General features: G+C 35.6%; 1 long non-coding RNA gene across 1 annotated transcript; it reads right to left on the bottom strand.

Annotated features, from left to right (window-relative positions):
• Positions 1–429: 429 nt before the first annotated feature.
• On the bottom strand, positions 430–3633 carry LOC124163186. The gene is made up of 3 exons (XR_006865724.1): positions 3506–3633; positions 2401–2492; positions 430–470 (listed from the first exon to the last, which is right to left on the bottom strand). It is a non-coding gene; the product is annotated as an uncharacterized LOC124163186 (long non-coding RNA).
• Between the last annotated feature and the right edge of the window lie 2751 nt (positions 3634–6384).

The following is a 6384-nucleotide window of genomic DNA, read 5'->3' as shown; positions in this document are numbered from 1 at the left end:
ATTCACAATTAATAGCACACATTCATTCACCATTAAGCACGTTCTCTATCGCACACTGACTCAATTACTCTCATATACAGACATATATACTAAATACCATTCTCACACACAAACTAAATCCCATTCACTCATTAAAACACAAATTAAATCAAATTATTCAAAAAATACAAGAGGCACATACAATCGAAATATGCAAAAAATACGAAAAAAAATATAATCTAAATCTTCAGACTTCGGATCGCCGCCATTCTTCATCTCTTGAGTCTTCAAATGGGTCATATGTTCCTATCCTGTCTTAAATTCTACACTCTTCAGTTCTTCAATTCTCAATCTACACAATTTGTTTCCTTCTTCATAATTGCTGAGTTCCTGAGTCAATTCCATTGGTCAATGTAGAGGCATTCCACATTTATTTAATCCCTAAATCTCCTTCTTCAAAGTCCATCATTGCAAGCTGCCTCTCTCTGTCCCTGTTGATAAAACAAATTATCCAATATACTCATCCATGAGATAGAAAGGTCCCCTTGTACGGCACAAAGGTTATTATTCTTGATATGACCAAGTAGAAAAAAATAAGAAAGGATACGATTGAAAATAAAAAAGGATTCGACTTCCTAGATTAAGTTTTATAAATAGTGAAATAGTATATTAAAAATTAGAAAAAAAATATTCAGTGTCGTTGCTGAATATTAGATCCCAGCCAAAAGCTTATATTATCTAAAAATATTAATTTATCATCTTTGAAAACACAATTTAAACGAAGACAAGCTTAAAAAAGGATAACGAAATTTAATTGAAAATAAACTATAGTTTTTATGTAATGGGGCTTACAGGATATCTGTTAAGAAACGTAAAAAATAAATATCTCCAGGAATAAATGAAAATGCATGGTACCATTGGACGGGGAAATTCAGCGATGATATTAGATTCGCCAAGCCTTTAGGGTCCATGTGGTGAATTAGCAAATGATATTGACGAATGCAAGGATTAACTGACATTTTTAAAGCTTGAAAAAATAAATAATTTGCACTTGTCTAAGTACTTAACCACAAAAATTGGAGCGTACCTATTTGAAAAATTAATATTCACCGTTACACATCGGAAAATGTATAGAAATCAATACATTCTGACGATGAAAGTACAGAAAATTCAAATTAAATGAAAAAAGACGTATAAATAAAAGGAATGTGAGTATACTGTTACTTTCAAATTTTACCTGTATTCTCGTGAATGGCGTAAGGGTCAATTTAATCAAATCGGATTTTGTGCACGAAAAATCGTTTCTTCCTTATGACACATGGCGTAAATCATCATTTTTGGTTCAAACTGATAAAAAATATGGCTTTCTTGAAAATGAATATTAATTTCACTGTCCAGCCACAGTGCAATTATTAATATTATTCGTTAAAAATCTCTGGAAATCCGTTATCAATGTAATGCATATTCATTTAGATTTTGTCAAAAATTGCATGGTGAGATAGGTATTATAAAATATTTTCCTCCCCAATATTTTATGAAATAATATTAATTTTTATACGTCATTTAGAGTTTCATGGTACATAGTTATGTACCCTTCATGTGATTTAAAAAAAATTTACATAGTCATACTAATTTTTAATGCATCAAATTATGTCCATTAAGTGCACCATTAAAGAATTTGACGCCAAATGAAGCCAGAATGAAATTTCTTTTCAACCACAACAAAAAATCTATTAATGGGCACCTTAAAATATCGATTCCGAAAAAAATAGACTTTTCGGCTCAGCTCTCCGTGGAAATCGATTCTCCAGATCAAATTACAATCACGTATACATTTTTCGTCATTTTACTTTCGCAAAGTTGGAAATAATACTCTCATGACTGAACGAGAATTGAGAAAAATTGAGCCGTTTAATGAAAATTCGTACTACTCATCGTTCAATGCTCATTTTCAGCAGTAATTGACTCAGCTGACAGAGTTAATACCAAACTTATGTTGGGCTGAATTTCGGATATCCGCCCTAGGTGAATGAAAAATACTGGTGTTAACGGTAAGCGTAAGGGATACTACAGAAGAGTTGAAGAAATCGGAAGAATGATTCAAATTCTTTTACTATTATTGTAATTTCATTCTAATACTCCTTTCAATGCACTCTATAAAAACGGCAAAAAATGAGGAAGTTATTAGGTCTCCGAATAAAAAACACACCATTGCCTGAAGCTATTTACGTGTCGCTACCAAGGCCCAATCAAAGCAGATCAATTGCGATGTACCACAACGAACAAGTCAAAGAAAAATAATATTACTGAATTTAACGATAATAAAATTATCCTCTCTCTTTTTTTTTAGAGTTATTCACATCGCACACTTTTAAAATAATCAACGGACACAGAAAAAATGTAATTGAATGATTTTCTTACCTTTTGGCGTGATGTCACTGCATTATCACATTCCGGATTAGCGCCATTTTTTCCGACAGCGCACTGCCATAATCCTCTGCGATGACTTGTAGCTGATGAGAGAGAAACGGGAATTGAATTTACTTCCGTGGACTCACATTAACTCCATATAAATGTAATTATAATGAATGGGACGCGAGAATTGACTTTCTCTTCAGCCATGCGCTAATTGTAATTGCCTATAAAGTGCATATATTACCTCTTCACGAAAATTTTAAAAGGCGATTCCTTTCGACAGAGAGGAACGAGAAGAAAAATCTAATTTTTAAAAGAATATTGAGGGATTTGTTCAGAGTGGTTAACCAAATTTTAGAATGTATGGTGATTTCTAACCTGAAGATAACTTACATTCAGTTTCAATGCTTTAAAGTAAAGTCTGTGCAAAATTAATTTTGAATTATTTCCATTGAATCTATAATTCAGCAACAGAATAAGTGTTATATACGCATAGAGAGGTATTCAAACGTATTCACAAAAAAGGTATATTCCGAAAAAAAAAAACTTTTGGAAATGTTTTCGGAAAGATTCGAACTCAATCATAAGGAATTGAAATAAATCACTAATATGAATCAATCATCGGACAGATAAATGCAGCGATTGCGTATTAAAAAAGGCTTCAAAATAATAAAAAATAAAACTGATTAGACGCAGTGATCATAACGTTTCCGCGTGCTACGAGGCAAAAAGATCTTTAAACAAAAGGAATGCACTTATATGTATTATTAAGCTCAGAGAATATAAGATGTATTTAACAGACACAGAAAAGACAAAAAATGAAGTAGCTATTCTAAATAATATAATGTGCATCAATAATTTGAAAAATATAAACTCAATCGGATGCAGTAAATTTAATAATAAAAGCTTAACAAAACGTACTGAACAATCCATTCCATTTTAAATCCATTATCAAACTGAGGTTCTAAACTTATTATGTTCATAGGAGACATTGTAACATCTACTCGTCCACAAAACATAATTACATAAACCTAACGATGCGATGAAATATAAAAACCAAAACAGCATCCAAGACATCAATGGCGAAATATATTTAAAAATTTATTCTTACCGATTTCCATGTAAGGAATATCCTGGCTGATTTTTCTTCAGTTCCTGCTTCAGTAAACTGATTATCTCATTCTTCAGATGTCTTCATATCTTCGGCCACTGGAATATCTTCAGCCTAAGGAGAAAGCGGGTTAGTGCATAAAAGGAAAATAAATCACCCTTCCCCCGAGGAATCGCATACACCCCAATGCAATGCACGGGAAGTCATCGTGACACAAGGAGGAAATTACCACTTTTCCATCCAAGTGACACAGTTTCATCCCCGTACACTGCAAAGGTTTACAGCGCATGCGAACCCTCGGTTCGACACAAAAAATCTAAAATTAACGCAAGCTAAAAATCCTAGCCTTACTCGACGCAATGATTCATAGCCATAATGGCCCAAAAGCTAACCTAGTTTTGAAGCTGGGGTCCTCTTCACGTGAAGTTCTGATGACCTAGACCCTGGGGAGAGAGGGAGAGAATACATACAAGGAAAATAAATGACCCTTCCCCCGAGGAATCGCATACGCCCCAATGCAATGCACGGGAAGTCATCGTGACACAAGGAGGAAATTACCACTTTTCCATCCAAGTGACACAGTTTCATCCCCGTACACTGCAATGGTTTACAGCGCATGCGAACCCTCGGTTCGACACAAAAAAACTAAAATTAACGCAAGCTAAAAATCCTAGCCTTACTCGACGCAATGATTCATAGCCATAATGGCCCAAAAGCTAACCTAGTTTTGAAGCTGGGGTCCTCTTCACGTGAAGTTCTGATGACCTAGACCCTGGGGAGAGAGGGAGAGAATACATACAAGGAAAATAAATGACCCTTCCCCCGAGGAATCGCATACGCCCCAATGCAATGCACGGGAAGTCACCGTGACACAAGGAGGAAATTACCACTTTTCCATCCAAGCGACACAGTTCCATCCCCGTACACTGAAATGGTTTACAGCGCATGCCAAACCTCGGTTCGACACAAAAAAAACTAAAATTAACGCAAGCTAAAAATCCTAGCCTTACTCGACGCAATGATTCATAGCCATAATGGCCCAAAAGCTAACCTAGTTTTGAAGCTGGGGGTCCTCTTCACGTGAAGTTCTGATGACCTAGACCCTGGGGAGAGAGGGAGAGAATACATACAAGGAAAATAAATGACCCTTCCCCCGAGGAATCGCATACGCCCAAATGCAATGCACGGGAAGTCACCGTGACACAAGGAGGAAATTACCACTTTTCCATACAAGTGACACGGTTTCATCCCCGTGTAATGCAATGGTTCACAGCGCATGCAATACCTCGGTTCGACACAAAAAAAAAACTAAAATTAACGCAAGCTAAAAATCCTAGCCTTATTCGACGCAAAGATTACGGCCCTAAAGGCCCAAAAGCTAATCTAATTCACATGCTTTCTTCTTAATGTGGTCCTCTTCTCTTGTTGTCTTCTTTCTTCTCCTCCCAAATTTGGAGGACACACGAATCGCACTCGAATCTTTTCGCCGTTCATTCGATCAAAACGCAATTTTCGCTCAAGCGCGCAACGCATCGTATAAAACGCAACGTTCACACGCATATCGGGTCGCTAGTTTTCTTCGAGGTCTCATTGCTGTCTTTTCTCTACAACATCTTCCTGTAACAGAGCTGGTTAGTGCACATGAACATGAAGTACAAGTATGCAAGTCACCCAAAAAATGCATCAAAAAACAAAAAAATCATAATAACCCACTAAAAATTAATAAACACGGTACTTTTTTGCATGCCAACTTAAATTTTGTATTTTTGGCTTTTTCCGTCTACACTTCTCTACCTTTTGGTATTTTTGGCGCCTTTTGTAAATGTGAATTTTTTCACCATGGTCTTGTGCGAATTTTCTGTTCGCGAGAATTCTCATCCTAAAGACTCATTTATTTTATGAGTCCATAACCATATAATAACGTCATCGGATCCGATTTTACCAATAGATTAATGCAACTCATACCCTATCACACCAGTTCGTCCCTCTTATTACAAATATCAAAGAGAGGCCATATTGAAACCTTCATACTTTGATATGTACCTCATCCTGTAATGGAGCTGGTTAGTGCACATTTATATAAAATACACATTCGATGTCACCCAAAAAATACATTACAAAACAAAGAAACCATAATCACACGCAAAAACATGCTTAACCTTTATGTACCTTTATGCCTGCCTACTTAGGTTTTGTATTTTAGGCCTATTTTTTGCCAATTTTGATACCTTTTGTATTTATGACGCCTTTTTAATATTTCACTCTTTTCACCATGTGTGAACTTTCCGTCCAAGAGAATTCTCATAATAAGACCCATTCACTATATGGGTCTATAACCATATAATAACCTCATCGGATCCGATTTTTTACCAAGAGCTGAATTCAACTCATACCTCATAATACCAAGTCGTCCCTCTTGAATTACACTCATCAAAGAGAGAGACTTCATTTTACCATCATACCGCGGTACATATAACAGTGCTAATTAGCTTTTCTTCCGATGAACTCTGTTGGGAAAGACACAGTATATTAACAGCATGAAACAGAAATCACTGAATTGTAATAAAAACCTCAGCTATAAAAGGCCTTCTGCTCATCACTGAAAACCATCCACTTGATAGGAGATCCATCAGCCGCAAACACGCCTTCCGTTGTCATAGAAACACCTTGTATCTTATTCCTTGTGTCAGTTTCCTTAATACTTAAGATAACCACACGAAATCTTTACTCCTGGTAAACGGCGGTCTTTGTCCACCCTGAAATAAATAAAAATGATATTGTAATTTTGAAGTTTATTTGTAAACTATCCGTAAATATCAATATTAATCAACACATTTAAGTTATATGCCAAATGTTTATTGCCATTTCATGCTAGTTAG

Source organism: Ischnura elegans, chromosome 8 (assembly GCF_921293095.1).
Source record: "Ischnura elegans chromosome 8, ioIscEleg1.1, whole genome shotgun sequence".
Lineage (NCBI taxonomy): Eukaryota > Metazoa > Arthropoda > Insecta > Odonata > Coenagrionidae > Ischnura > Ischnura elegans.
This window is presented reverse-complemented; position numbering and strand designations above follow the sequence as displayed.